The following is a 15,456-nucleotide window of genomic DNA, read 5'->3' as shown; positions in this document are numbered from 1 at the left end:
CACATATGATTCTGTTTATGTGAAATGTCCAGAATAAGCAAATCGGTGGCAACAGAGAGTAGATAAGTGTCTGGCAGAAGGAGGGAAGAATGGAGAGTGACTGTTGGTGGCTATGGGGTTTCTTTTTGGAGTGGGGGAATAAAAATATTCTTAAGTTAGATTGTTGGTAATTGCACAACTCTAGCTATATTAAAAACCACTGGATTATCTACTTTGAAATCTGTGATGTGTGAATTGAGTTTCAGTAAAGTTGTTAAAAGAACCTTCTGACAACTTTATCTCACAAAATTTTGGGGAGGGTGGAGAGCATGTTTAAAATAAAATTTATTACAGTTTTAAATTTTTTATTTTATCAAAGAAGCTATTCATCTTTTAATTTGATCTAATAGTTTTTTTTAAATCTTTGCCTAAGTCTGTGGTTTAACATTCTGTACTTAGAGCAGTTGTGATAGGAAGCTATCACAGTGTGGCTTTCATAATAGACTACTGTAGAATTATTGTTCCTAGAGTGATTAGCTTGCGTGTTTTTGTTTATGAGGGTTGCCTACTATCTATCTCTATCAACCTTTGTTCTGCCTTCTGGTTATCGAAACTGTTACTTGAGCCATGTTTTACAAGGAGTTCTCTGAATATTTATATTCAGAATTCCAGTGTAGGGTGGAATAGGTGATGGGGATTAAGGAGCGCACTTGTGATGAGCGGTGGGTGACGTGTGGAATTGTCGAATCACTGTACTATACACCTGAAACTAACATAGCACTGTATGTTGGCTGTCCTGGATTTGAAATAAGAAACAAAACTCCATCCAAGATAATAATCCTTCACAAATATTTAATGTTAATGGATATGAGAGGCATTAACTTGCAACATTTAATCACATTTACTCTTCCAAACATGAAAATATCTATCAAATAATACTAGAACTTTTATTTTTTTTTAATTTTTTATTTTTTTAATTGCTTTTCAGTGTACTAGAGTTCATTGTTTATGCACCACACCCAGTGCTCCATGCAATACGTGCCCTCCATAATACCCACCACCAGGCTGGCCCAACTTCCCACCCCCCACCCCTTCAAAACCCTCAGATTGTTTTTCAGTGTCCACAGTCTCTCATGGTTCATCTCCCCCTTCAATTTCCCTCAACTCCCTTCTCCTCTCTATCTCCCATGTCCTCCGTGTTATTTCTTATGCTCCACAAATAAGTGAAACCATATGATAATTGACTCTCTCTGCTTGACTTATTTCACTCAGCATAATCTCTTCCAGTCCCGTCCATGTTGATACAAAAGTTGGGTATTCATCCTTTCTGATGGAGGCATAATACTCCATAGTGTATACGGACCACATCTTCCTTATCCATTCGTCCGCTGAAGGGCATCTTGGTTCTTTCCACAGTTTGGCAAACGTGGCCATTTCTGCTATACACATTGGGGTACATATGGCCCTTCTTTTCACTCCATCTGTATCTTTGGGGTAAATACCCAGTAGTGCAATAGCAGGGTCATAGGGAAGCTCTATTTTAATTTCTTAAGGCATCTCCACACTGTTCTCCAAATTGGCTGCACCAACTTACATTCCCCTTTCTCCACACCCTCTCCAACACATGTTGTTTCCTGTCTTGTTAATTTTGGCCATTCTAACTGGTGTAAGGTGGTATCTCAATGTGTTTTTAATTTGAATCTCCCTGATGGCTAGTGATGATGAACATTTTTTCATGTGTCTTAAAGCAAAAGTATTTTTGTTCTAACAAACATATTTTTCAGCATTAGGCACTTACAATTTCATAGTGTCAGTAGATAACATAATACTAATTTAAAAACCATGAGAGACTCTTAACTATAGGAAATAAACCAGGGGTTTCTGGAAAGGAGGTGGTTCGGGGATGGGGATTAAGGCAGGCACTTGACATGATGAGCACTGGGTGTTATACACAGCTGATGAATTATTGAACTCTACATCTGAAGCTAATGATATATTGGTATGTTGGTTAATTGAATTTAAATTAAGAAAACAAAATAGGTAGAAGTATTAAATATATGTATATATACTGAACTAAAGGAAGATCTATAATCTTAGTAAAAATTTAAAAGCAAAGTTCAAATTAATGGATATAGTATGATCCAATTCTTACAAAAGTAACATAATCTATATATATATTACATATCCTACTTTATGTATTATCTACAAATCTGTATAGCTATAGATGATATATGTTTGTACATATAGAAATCAAAGTTGTGGCTATCCAAGTGCGTGTTCGGAATCTTAACGTTTTTTATATGCCCCCTTATGGTTATACTTGTCACTGAAAACATGTAATACCTTTGTGATTTAAAAAAGTAATAAAGAAAATAAAAACAATTATAAGACAGAGAACAAAAAAGTGAAAAAACAAAAACAAACCTCCATCCAACTTCTGGTTGTCGTTATCTTTCCATCTTGTCTTCAGAGTGTCAGTCCTATTTAACTTGACTTTCTGTACTCGGATTATTAACTTATATTTTCTTCTCATATTCTCCCTTTAGTGACTTAATATGTCCTGGTCATTTTGACATGCAAGTTACAGTTCCAAGACCAGATGTAAAGGGTCGAGCAGAAATTTTGAAATGGTATCTCAATAAAATAAAGTTTGATTAGTGTAAGTCTAATTCTAGTAACAAACTTTATTATTATCTCTATGTAATGGTAATATTTTATTCCGCCCTATTTGTGGTCCTTACTTGATAAATGTCTCAGAAGACCAGTTTTTTCTATGTCCTTTTTTCTCTCCATTTGTATTTCCTTTTAAAAAAGTTTATTACTTGATAATTCCATATGTAGAACATTCTGTCATTTGAATCCCCATTCTAAAGGATGTTTTCTTGGGGTTCCTGGGTGGCCCAGTTGGTTGAGTGGTTGCCTTTGGCTCAGGTTGTGAGGGTCCTGGGATCAAGTCCCACCATCAGGCTTCCTGCTCAGCAAGAGAATCTGTTTCTCCTTCTCCCTCTGCTCCTGCTCATGTGCTCTTTCTCACTCACTCTCTCAAAAAAGTTTACAAATTTAGAAATAAGTTTAATTAATAGATTAAATAAATAATAAATTAAAATGATTAAATATAAATAAATTATTATAAATATAAATGAACTAAATAATTAAATATAAAATAAGTTAAACATAATTAAAAATAATAAATTAAATTTAGTAAATTTAGTTAATAAATCTAAATTTTTATTTATTTATTTATTTTTAAAATTTTTTCATAAACATATAATGTATGTTTATCCCCAGGGCTACAGGTCTGTGAATCACCAGGTTTACACATTTCACAGCACTCACCATAGCACATACCCTCCAAAATATCCATAACCCCATCACCCTCTCCTGCCCCCCCCGCCCCCCAGCAACCCTCAGCCTGTTTTGTGAGATTGAGTCTTTTATGGTTTGTCTCCCTCCTGATCCCATCTTCTTTCATTTATTCTTTTCCTATCCCCCAAACCCCCCACGTTGCTTCTCCATTTCCTCAAATCAGGGAGATCAAATGATAGTTGTCTTTCTCCAATTGACTTATTTCACTAAGCATAATACCCTCTAGTTCCATCCACGTTGTCGCAAATGGCAAGATTTCATTTCTTTTGATGGCTGCGTAGTATTCCACTATATATATATATATATATATATATATATATATATATATATCACATTTTCTTTATCCATTCATCTGTTGATGGACATCTAGGTTCTTTCCATCGTTTGGCTATTGTGGACATTGCTGCTATAAACATTTGGGTGCACGTGCCCCTTTGGAGCACCATGTTTGTATCTTTAGGGTATATACCCAGTAGTGCAATCGCTGGGTCATAGGGTAGCTCTATTTTCAGCTTTTAAAGGAACCTCCACACTGTTTTCCGGAGTGGTTGCACCAGCTTGCATTCCCACCAACAGTGTAGGAGGGTTCCCCTTTCTCTGTATCCTTGCCAGCATCTGTCATTTCCTGACTTGTTAATTTTAGCCATTCTGACAGGTGTGAGGTGGTATCTCATTGTGGTTTTGATTTGTATTTCCCTGATGCCGAGTGATGTGGAGCATTTTTTCATGTCTGTTGGCCATCTGGAGATCTTCTTTGCAGAAATATCTGTTCATGTCCTCTGCCCATTTCTTGATTGGATTATTTGTTCTTTGGGTGTTGAGTTTGCTGAGCCCTTTATAGATTTTGGATACTAGCCCTTTGTCTGGTATGTCGTTTGCAAATATTTTCTCCCATTCTGTCAGCTGTCTTTTGGTTTTGTTGACTGTTTCCTTTGCTGTGCAAAAGCTTTTGATCTTGATGAAATCCCAATAGTTCATTTTTGCCCTTGCTTCCCTTGCCTTTGGCAATGTTCCTAGGAAGAAGTTACTGCAGCTGAGGTCGAAGAGGTTGCTGCCTGTGTTCTCCTCACGGATTTTGATGGATTCCTTTCTCACATTGAGGTCCTTCATCCATTTTGAGTCTATTTTCGTGTGTGGTGTAAGGAAATGGTCCAGTTTCATTTTTCTGCATGCGGCTGTCCAATTTTCCCAGCACCGTTTGTTGAAGAGGCTGTCTTTTTTCCAGTGGACATTCTTTCCTGCTTTGTTGAAGATTAGTTGACCATAGAGTTGAGGGTCTATTTCTGGGCTCTCTGTTCTGTTCCATTGATCTATATGTCTGTTTTTGTGCCAGTACCATACTGTCTTGATGATGACAGCTTTGTAATAGAGCTTGAAGTCTGGAATTGTGATGCCACCGACTTCGGCTTTCTTTTTCAATATTCCTTTGGCTATTCGAGGTCTTTTCTGATTCCATATAAATTTTAGGATTATTTGTTCTATTTCTTTGAAAAAAATGGATGGGATTTTGATAGGGATTGAATTAAATGTGTAGATTGCTTTAGGTAACATAGACATTTTCACAATACTTGTTCTTCTAATCCATGAGCATGGAACATTTTTCCATTTCTTTGTGTCTTCCTCAATTTCTTTCATGAGTACTTTATAGTTTTCTGAGTATAGATTCTTTGCCTCTTTGGTTAGGTTTATTCCTAGGTATCTTATGGTTTTGGGTGCAATTATAAATGGGATTGACAAAATTTAAAAGTTTTTTAAAAATTCCTTTTTTAAAAAAGGAATGTTTTCTTGACAGTATTCAGATAATACTTGAAGATAAATATAAGTGGTTTTAGATGAATGTAAAATATGAAATAGTAGAAAAAGCACATAAAATATCATCACTTTGGACCCCAAAGAAGCAAACTTTACAACAAAACATATGAAAATATTATGGACCCACTTGAGTAATAAATGCAGCTATTAAACTAAGCTGTAGTATTTTCAAGGATAGGTGAATCAATTTATAAAAGCTGATACGGTGGGTCGCCTGGGTGGCTCAGTTGGTTAAGCGACTGCCTTCAGCTCAGGTCACAATCCCGGAGTCCCAGGATTGAGTCCCACATCAGGTTCCCATCTCCATGAGGAGTCTGCTTCTCCCTCTGACCTTCTCCCCTCTCATGCTCTCTCTCTCTCTCCCAAATAAAAACAAATAAAATCTTTTTTAAAAAAGCCTGATATCTTTCCTCTAATGGGGGAGTTTTATAAATGTACATATAATACTAAATACTTAAGTATAAAGTATTTCAAGAGGAAACTCAGAAAACAAAATGTTGTCTATGAGTATACATTCTCAATTGTGCTTAGGCTAGTAACAGTTTAGGTCATAATTTGAAGATTTATAAATCATGTCTGGCAACTCTGCATTTCTTTATTTTTCACAAAGTTATTTAAATTTACAAATTTTGTGATGTGTCCCAATGGGATTTTAATGATCTATTTAATGGCAATTTTGGTTTTCCTTTAGAAAAAGTAAGTTTATTTTGTAGTTACAGTGATATAAATATTTTAAGTTCTAGTTCAGGATAGCTGTTTTCTTTTTTCTTTTGGAATATGAGTCATTTGTGAAGAGTTGTTTTGGAATTTTAATATTGTGTTTAATCTACGTAGCTGTGGATCCAGAAATTATAGCTCGAGGTACTGTTGGCTTTTCTGGAGCAGAGTTGGAGAATCTTGTGAACCAGGCTGCATTAAAGGCAGCTATTGATGGAAAAGAAATGGTTATCATGAAGGAACTAGAGTTTTCCAAAGATAAAATTCTAACAGATAGGTTTTTTTTCTCTTTTTTGTTTTCCCTGTCTTACACTGTTCATTATGTTAGAGAATAAATTCTTTTTGAGAAAAATGTTATAAGAAAGGAAGGTATAGGAGCAAGAAAATATTTACTCAAAAGTAGCCACACAACTGGGCCTTTTACAGAACAAATATAGTTTATATGATTATACAGTTTGGGGGAAGGGGGTGCCCATGTGTTTACTCTTGTCTGGTATAGCTGATAAAAGAATAATTGTGCTGATAAAAGAAAAATTTTGCTAATTTTCAATATTTGATTTTAAATCTTGAATTGGCTTCAGAACAATTTCGTTGTGACATTTCTTGTTTAAATTTATGTTCTGGAAATAGAATTAAACTTTCCTCATTGATAGTAAGGAGTAAGAGGACAGCTCTTACAATTTTGGTTGTCAGTTGGCAACTTATTTTGGTTTAAAATAACTTATTAATGATATTAAGTCATGCCACTCTAAGAATTACTTAAAAACAAGTGGGTTTCATTCATCTAAATATACCTTCCTAACGGAATAATTTTATTCAATTAAATTTTTATCCCTAGGGCCTGAACGTAGAAACACGGAAATTGACAATAAAAACAAAACCATCACAGCATATCATGAATCCGGTCATGCTATTATTGCATATTACAGTAAGGATGCAATGCCTATCAACAAAGCTACAATCATGCCAAGAGGGTCAACACCTGGACATGTAAGTATCTTGTTTTTTTCCTTTTCCTTCAAATAACAATCTTCAAAAGCTCTTGTAGGAAACTGTTGAGGAAAATAAATAAAAAGAAAATTCAACTAAGTTCTAAGCTCGCTAATAACTTTCTTTAACGTTCTGAACCACTGTGAGATCAGATACACTCGTGAAACTTATCTGCTAATAAAGAATACTAATAGTTCAAATATTATATATTAACATGATGAAATTTAAGTCTGGAATGACAACAAAGTATCATTCTTAAATATGTCATTGCTCTTTTCCCTCCTCAAAGAAACTGGGTTAGTGGTTCCATAGTCTTTCTAAGATTTTTCTCACTGAGTACAAGTTTCATTTTCTTATCTTTCTTTTTTTTTTTTTTTAAGATTTTATCTATTTATTTGACAGACAGATCACAAGCAGGCAGACAGGTAGGCAGAGAGAGAGAGGTGGAAGCAGGCTCCCTGCTGAGCAGAGAGCCTGATGCGGGGCTCGATCCCAGGACCCTGGGATCATGACCTGAGCTGAAGGCAGAGGCTTTAACCCACTGAGCCACCCAAGTGCCCCTCATTTTCTTATCTTTCTAACGATAGACATTTTAAGACTTTCTTTTTTGGCACCTGGGTACAAGTCCATCCTATTGCAGCATTATCCTATTGCAGGATTATATAGCTATGACACATAAAATGAGCTTTTGCTTTATAAAGAATTTTTCTTCCTTTGCATAATACCAGTTTTGTCATTAGTCGCCCGAGACCATCTCTACTAAATGTCTTTGAGCTGTCAGCATCATGACATTAAGTGCTCTAGCAAGAGCCAGATGATAATTCTGATCATTAATGTAAATATTTCCAACTGTGTCTGGAGTTTTTCTTTGTTTCCAATTGTCTAGGTGTCCCTCTTGCCTGAGAATGACAGATGGAATGAAACTAGAGCTCAGCTGCTTGCGCAGATGGATGTTAGTATCGGAGGAAGAGTGGCTGAGGAGCTTATATTTGGAACTGACCATATCACAACAGGTTGGCTGTAAAGAATGGCTTTAGTTCAGATTGTGCTTGCTGATTTAAAAATATTTTTAAATATTGAGACTATGTATATTTTTAAATTTTAGGTGCTTCCAGTGATTTTGATAATGCAACCAAAATTGCAAAGTGGATGGTTACCGAATTTGGAATGAGTTGAAAAGGTAATAGCTGATTTTACCCCTCCCTCATGTATCAAATGATGATTTGCCAAGTGTCCCCTTATGAGACAGGGTTCTTTTTTTTAAGACTTTATTTTTTTATTGGAGAGAGCGAGCATGAGAGGGGGGATGGTCAGAGGGAAAAGCAGACTCCCAGCTGAGCAGGGAACCCCGTGCAGGACTTGATCCTAGGACTCCCAGACCGTGACCGGAGCTGAAGTCAGTCTCTTAACCCACTGAGCTACCCCAGGCACCGTAGGAGAGAGGGTTCTCCTTATAAATTGGTAACATTTACTTTCCCCCTGTCTCATTCCGTCTAGATTTGTCACAGCTCATTCTAAAGTAAACTTTTTTTTTTTTTTGAGCACTAAAATATAGTATTCACTTTCCATTCTGGCTGCTTGGACAATAATAGTATGTCATGAGTTAAGCAAATGATAAGATATTCTGTTTCTGTTCATATGACCTAAAACTTCTGTTTGCCGAGCTTGCTTACTTTACCCTTCCCACGTATTTCACTCTCCTATGTTATCACTGTGGCTTCACACAGCACTTCTAATACACTACATTGTGGATTTCTGGATTTGGAATAGTGGCAAAGGTTTTCGAAGAAGGTACTCAGAACCACACTTAGGATTTTAAAATTTCTCTCTTGTTCATACTTTTTAGTCTTACACTTTCAGAAGAATGATGAAATTTCTATACTGAATTTCTTCCTTGCCCTTGATGAGTATAGGATAGTACTTCCTCTGTTAACATTTATTAGTGGTTTGGGGTGTTTCTGTTCAATTTCTTTCTTTTCGTTTGTTTTAGCTTGGAGTTAAGACCTATAGTGATACTGGGAAACTGAGTCCAGAAACTCAATCTGCTATTGAACAAGAAATTAGAATCCTTCTAAGGGTAATAATTCCGGTTTTCTGTGCTTATTCATCTGTCTAGTCATTAATGTGCCTAAATAGTTAGGTGCTACCGGAAGATAATGGTTATCCCCTGTTTAGAACTGTCACGATATATAATCAAGAGAATGAGTGCACCGTTGAAGCCATGATTTCAGTATGTAGTTGGGAGCCTCTGGTCATAGATGGAATCCTTATTTTATTCTGGCCATAGGCTAGGAACAGTTAATATCAGTAATTATAAATATTCTACTTCAGCTGTAAAACCATAGTGTTGTTAGAATAGGGGGGATATTTGATTATTTGAGTCTTTATTAGTTTTTCATTCTGACATATATTTTATTCAATAAATATTAGTTGCTTTGTGCCTCGCTGTGTACATATGCTGAGAATGAAGCATAAAGGTCTTTGAAAACAAAAGTCTTTTGGATTGTAGGGTCCAGTACAGAATATGTGAGCATTGATTCAGTGAGATGAGTTAGTAGGTTCTGTGGAATCTCCTTAAGGCACAGCAGATGCTTGGATTAGGGCAATGAGAGGGGAAATTGAGAAAAATGAATGCATTCAAGAGATACTGATCTAGTGGAATCAAATGCTTTTCTGATGTTTGGGTGAGAGAGCAGCTAAATTAAGTAACAAAGCTGTGTTCTCCATTTCTGCCTGGTGCAGCCATCTAGTTGTGTGTGTCGTTGACTGAGAAAACACTGATGATGGCCTAAGGTGGGGATGTGTGTAGATTATGAGCTGAGTTTTATACATAATGAATTTGAAGTGTTTTCTTTTTTTAAGGTTTTATTTGTTTATTTGAGAGAGAGCGAGAGAGCGTGATCATAAAGTGAGGTGGGTGAGGGGCAGAGGGAGAAGCAGACTCCCGGTTGAGAAGGGAGCCTGATGTGGGGCTCAACCCTGGACTCTGGGATCATGACCTGAGCTAAAGGCAGACACTTAACAAACTGAGCCACCCAGGCACCCCTGAATTTGAGGTGTCTTAGTGAAGATTTCAAGTTGGGAGGGATACGTGGGTCTGGTGCTTAGTGCAGAGGCTAGATATGTGCATTCCATTTGGATGTATATGAAGGCAGGTTTTGGAATGGAAAAGACTGAGCTAAATGGCAGAAAGTCTAGTGAATGAGAACTGGAATTAGGGTTGTAGATGGCAAAATGAAGGACATTGAAGTCAGATGGTGTAAACTTCAAAGGAATCATGCTTTATAGAAGAGGGTGTTCCCCTCAGCAGTGAGGGGAACAAAGAGCTCACCTCTTTACCCTGAAATATCTGGGATAGGAGTGAATCAGTAGCTGTCACTTGAGGGATTCAGAGTCTCCCCAGGAGGGCCAGGTTTTGATTAACTCAAGGAGGTAAAAGCTTTAAAGTCATTAAGTTTATGAAAAGTTTATATGATGGAAAGGTTTAGAAGGTGTATCAGAAGAGGAATTCTTTCTCCCTTGCCTGAATCTTCATTCTCTTTTTTTTTTTTTTTTTACTATTTATGTTATTTTGAGTAAATTATCTCTTCTAGTATTAGAGCATTGGAAATACTCTTTCTTTGCTCTTAATACTTTTCTGAAATGTTAAGCTTGCGAGGGCGGTAGGTGCTCTTTTCACTAGATGGCACACTTACACTGTTATTAAGGAAAACAATGATTCGCTAGTATACATTTTAGGTTCAAAAGTACATGAAACTTAAAGATATAAAAACCTTATCATAGTCTTACATGTTACGGTGTAAGGGTTTCATTCCAATGGCATTTTTAAAGTTAATACTAATTCATCCTTGGTTATTAGTTTCAGTATTCCATGACATATTTATAATACTTTATATGTTATCTTTAATTTTATATTTCACTTGACCATAACAGTTTTGTTCAGAATGTCTAATGATGTTTATTTTTAATAATTGTGTTATTTTTATATGACGTATGCTTCTTGGTGTTGGTAAACTCATTTTACAGTGGTATAGTCACTGACTGACAGGTAAGTTGTTACCAAATAAGAATAGAAAAGTAGATCTTTTCTCACCCTTTAAAGTGAATAAGTTGGTGAAATCTCACAAGGCAAAAGGAGCAAACCTGCCTTTTCTTTTTAACATGTATATTGAATAGAGAAATAGATTTCTTTGTTCGCAGACCTTATTTAAAAAGCAGATAAGTATAGCATATACTTATATATCTTTAAGTATAGCTGCCTAAGTAGTCCTCACTTACCCATTCATGTGATACATTTGGAGGTTGAAAATAGAACGTTTGCAAGTATGAAACTAATCTTGGAGAACAAAGCTCGCCTTATCAATCAATCAATCAATCAAGTAGGCTCCATGCTGGGTGTTGAAAAGCTCCATGCCTTAAGAGACTCTTAATCTCACAAAACAAACTGAGGGTTGCTGGAGGGAGGAGAGGGGAGGGATGGGGTGGCTGGGTTATGGACATTGGGGGGGGTATGTGCTATGGTGAGAGCTGTGAAATGTGTAAGACTGATGATTCACAGACTTGTACCCCTGGGGCAAATAATCCATTCTATGTTAATTTTAAAAAAGAGCTTCATGCTTTTATCTTTTATAAATAGAAACGAATATAGTTCACATTTTTTAAGGCATATACATTTTTTTTAATTGATGATTTTTCTTCTACTAAGTTTTCTGCCTCTTTGATACCTCCTATTTTTCATTTCAGGACTCATATGAATGAGCAAAACATATCTTGAAGACTCATGCAAAAGAGTGTAAGAATCTAGCAGAAGTTTTACTAACCTATGAGACTTCGGATGCCAAAGAGATTCAAATTGTTCTTGAGGGAAAGAAATGGGAAGTGAGATAATAACTCTTAAAATGGACGCATTGCTGGTTTTGCTGCAGGAATATGTAAGTAGCATTTTGGTAGTTTCCTTTTGCAATGCTTTTCTCCCATTCTTGCCTTGGTATCACTCAAGAGTGTGAAACACTTTGTCTCTCTTTTGTCACATTTAATCTAATTCTGGTTATTCTCATGATGACACCTATGGCAAATTATCTGCCCATAGCAAATATGTTAAAGAAAATAAAGAACTGTTAGGATTGGAAACAGCTTATTTGAGAAATGTTAATAAGTTATTCAGTTGAAAATAAGTAGTGATTTTATGGTTGGTTCCTCTACTAAATGTGAATAAAAATTGTGCCTTTAGCTCTTGGGAAGTACTTTTACTTGGCAACGTAAAATTATCGAAGGATTATCTTTGTTTTTAGATAGTGCCGTTTATCTTTGATGAAGAAGTGCTGCCATTTGGCTCAAGTGAAGCGTATTTCTATATAGGTCAGTGGAAACTTCATTAAGATGCACTTAATTATTATGCTCCAGATTGTCCATATATAAAATAGTTCTGTTTTTGTCTATCTAAGAGAGAATTATAAATGTACAGGTTTAATCAGAATCTAAATGATTACAACCTTTTAGAAATGCAGCTTACATTTTCATGGTCTTTTTTTTTTTAAAACATCATCATTCTTACTAATGAAATTTATTTCAGAGCAGCAAATATTTTGTTAAATAAAAAGTGAGTCACTTCAAAATCTGAATAATTATATAATTATGGTTGGTATTAGAAGAAAGATTAACCCCAAATCTCAGTCCTTTCAAAGTGAACTTTGAATTACCCTCCTGGTTACGGAAAGTCATGTTTGTTTTTCATTCAGATTTTGTGAATATGAACATGTTGTTACAGGATTTACAGATGACTTTATTTAACTGAACAGAGAATTATTTTAGACCTCATTGTATTGGCTCTACAACCAAATTATATTCTTGAGGTGACTTTATTAAAATTACCTACAGTTTTCTAAAACTGTAGATGGTCTTCATTGAAGAAGTTGATAGAGGGAGTTTGCTATACAGTATCTTGCCTCTTTTTTGTAGCTTTAAATTTTGATCTAATTTCAAACTTACAGAAATGTTACTTGAATAATACAAGGAACTCCCGTATACCCTTGGTCCAGATTCATTGTCCCATTTTTTAATTGCCCACTTCCCTTTCCCCTTTCTCTCCTCCTTCATCCTTCCCTGTCCGTCTCTCCTTCCTTCCTTCTCCCTGTGAGTATACATGTCTTTGTGTGGATGCATGTTTTTATTTTTCCTAGATAGACTTCTGGGATTGAAATTGCTGGGTCATGTAGTAAGTTTCTGTTTATCTTTTTACGGACCTGATGACATGGATCATTCTCTGTATCTTCTACAGTATATTCTTAGAGTCTTTTTGATAAAGTCATTCTGGTGTGAATGAAATAATATCTCATGGATTAACATACATTTATCTACACTAGTGATATCCTCTCCCGTTTTATTGGCCATGTGTATATTTTCTTTGGAGAAATGTCCATTCAGAGCACCCTCACCGTCACTTTTGGGTTGTCTTTTTATGCAGTATAAGAGATCATATATTCTGAACACAAGGTCTTTATCAATCTTGCTTTTTTAAAATCCAATCGACAATCTCTGTTGAGTGGAGTGTTTAGTTAATTCAGATTTAGTTTTGATATACTTGTTTCTACACCTCCCATTTTGCTTTTTGTTTCCTGTTTTTCTCATATCTCAAGAGATTCTTCTGTTCCTCCTTTTTTGAGTTACATCTTAGTGATTGATCTAGGTATGACTGTGTGCATCTTATCAGTCTACTCTAATTCTGGTCAAATGTAGGAACTTTGTTTCAGTATAGCTCATTTTCTTCTCTGTGCTCCTAGTGTCCTATGTTATATCTGTGCATGTTACAGCAACTCAACAATATAGTGGCATAACTAGTGCTTTATATAATCTTATTTCCACGGTCTTTCTCTGGGAATGCCATTTATTTTTGCCTTTGTTTTTTTAAGAATCGTTTTGCTGGATATAGAATACATGGTTGCCTTTTTTTAAATCTTTAATCATTTAGATTATGTTATCCCATAGATTCCTAGCTCCCATTATTTTTTTGTAAGAAGTCAGCTGTTAATCATAATTTTGGTCTCCTTTTGTGATAGGTTGGTTTTTTTCTCTTGCAGATTTCAAGGTTTTCTTTTTGTTTGCTTATCCTTATCTTTTAGCAGTTTGACCCCATGACGACGTGTTTAGGTGTGGCGGTCCTTGTCTATTTCCCAGTTAGGATTTACTGGGCTTCGTGGATCTGCAGATTAGGTTTTCATCAAATTTAAGCAATTTTTGGCAATTACTTCTTCAAATATATTTATTAACCCTTTTCTGTCTTCCTTCTGGGGGTCTCCTTACATATGTGTTGGTACACTTATCGTTGATCTGATCTCAGGCTTTGTTCATTTCTTCATTTTTTTTTTTCTCCCTCTCTGCTTGAGATTGAATAATTTCTTTTACTTCTTTAAGTTCACTGATTCTTCTGTCACCTCAAATCAGTTGAATTTTCCATTTCGGGTACTGTATTTTTCAGCTGTAAGTTTCCATTCAATTCTTTAATTTACTTTGTATCTTTTTATTGAGACTCTTCATGTGTTGTGTCATTTTCATCATGGTTTTCAACACTATTTCCATTAGACTTTGACCATGTCCATATAGCTGCTTTTAAATCTTTGCTGAATCTACCATCTGGAAATACTCAGACAGTTTCTGCTTAATGCTTTTTGTAGTAAGGGTCACCTTTCTTGTCTCTTTGTTTTATAATCTTGTTGAATTTCAGGCAATGTAGCAATTAGGGGTTCTGATTTCCTCCCCAGGAGGTTGTCTTGTTTTGTTTAGTAACTTGCCTCCTGTAAATTTATGAAGTCTCTCTCTACCGCAGTGTGCAGCCATTGATGTCTCTGTTCATTTCTTAAATTTTTAAATCTTGCTTCCTACGTGTTGCCGCTGTGCCTGCATCCTTTAACATTTAGCCAAAGATTGGGTAGATGGTAGATGTTGTGTGCAGACCCCATTATTCATGCTTTCTCCTCTGCTGATGGATCTGTGTGGGCTTATAAGTCCATTCAACATTTGAGTCATTTTCAAGGCTGCCTGGTTTTTGCTTTGTAACAAGCTTTTTGCTTCTTTGTGTGTATGCGCATGCCTTGGCAACGATGGGTATGTGGGTGGCTTGAACCAGCTTCAGTTTCTACTGTGCATGTCTCTGGCAAATCTGGAGTTTATGTGGAGTGCTTATCACATCCAGATGGCTCTCTGACCTCTCAGAGTTTACAGTTAAATACCTTGCTACTCTTATCTTGTTTCCCCCAAATAGCATTGCAACCTTAGCCTAGAGAACTCTGTGTGCTTAGCATGGAGGCCACCTCTTTGACTTACTCTGCCTCAGGTCAAGCAAGTCCCTTCTCTAAGTGACAAGTTCTGGCATGGGAAGTGAGAGCACAGCACAGACTCACACAGCTCTAACCAAACTTCAGTGATTTTCATGAATAAACACTTCTTAGTTTGTTGTAGGTCTTCAGAGTCTTTAAAATAATTTTATCCAGATTTATAGCTGCTTTTTTAAAAGTGGGGATGATTTGTCAGCCTCCTCACCTCATCATACTGAAAGCGAATTTCCCTCTCTTACTTTGAATCATACTCCAACCAAAG

General features: G+C 36.0%; 1 pseudogene across 1 annotated transcript in view; it reads left to right on the top strand.

The window, feature by feature from the left end:
* Positions 1 to 11,751, top strand: part of LOC308347150 (ATP-dependent zinc metalloprotease YME1L1-like) — a 40,065-nt pseudogene extending 28,314 nt beyond the window's left edge. The window contains exons 5-11 of the transcript in view: positions 2,526 to 2,638; positions 5,992 to 6,147; positions 6,713 to 6,864; positions 7,751 to 7,877; positions 7,970 to 8,044; positions 8,855 to 8,941; positions 11,608 to 11,751. The product of the transcript in view is annotated as an ATP-dependent zinc metalloprotease YME1L1-like (transcript). The remainder of the gene's footprint in view (positions 1 to 2,525; positions 2,639 to 5,991; positions 6,148 to 6,712; positions 6,865 to 7,750; positions 7,878 to 7,969; positions 8,045 to 8,854; positions 8,942 to 11,607) is intronic.
* Positions 11,752 to 15,456: the final 3,705 nt, after the last annotated feature.

Source organism: Martes martes (assembly GCF_963455335.1).
Source record: "Martes martes genome assembly, chromosome: 8".
NCBI lineage: Eukaryota > Metazoa > Chordata > Mammalia > Carnivora > Mustelidae > Martes > Martes martes.
The sequence above is the reverse complement of the archived record's forward strand: the minus strand, read 5'-3'. Positions and strand labels throughout refer to the sequence as shown.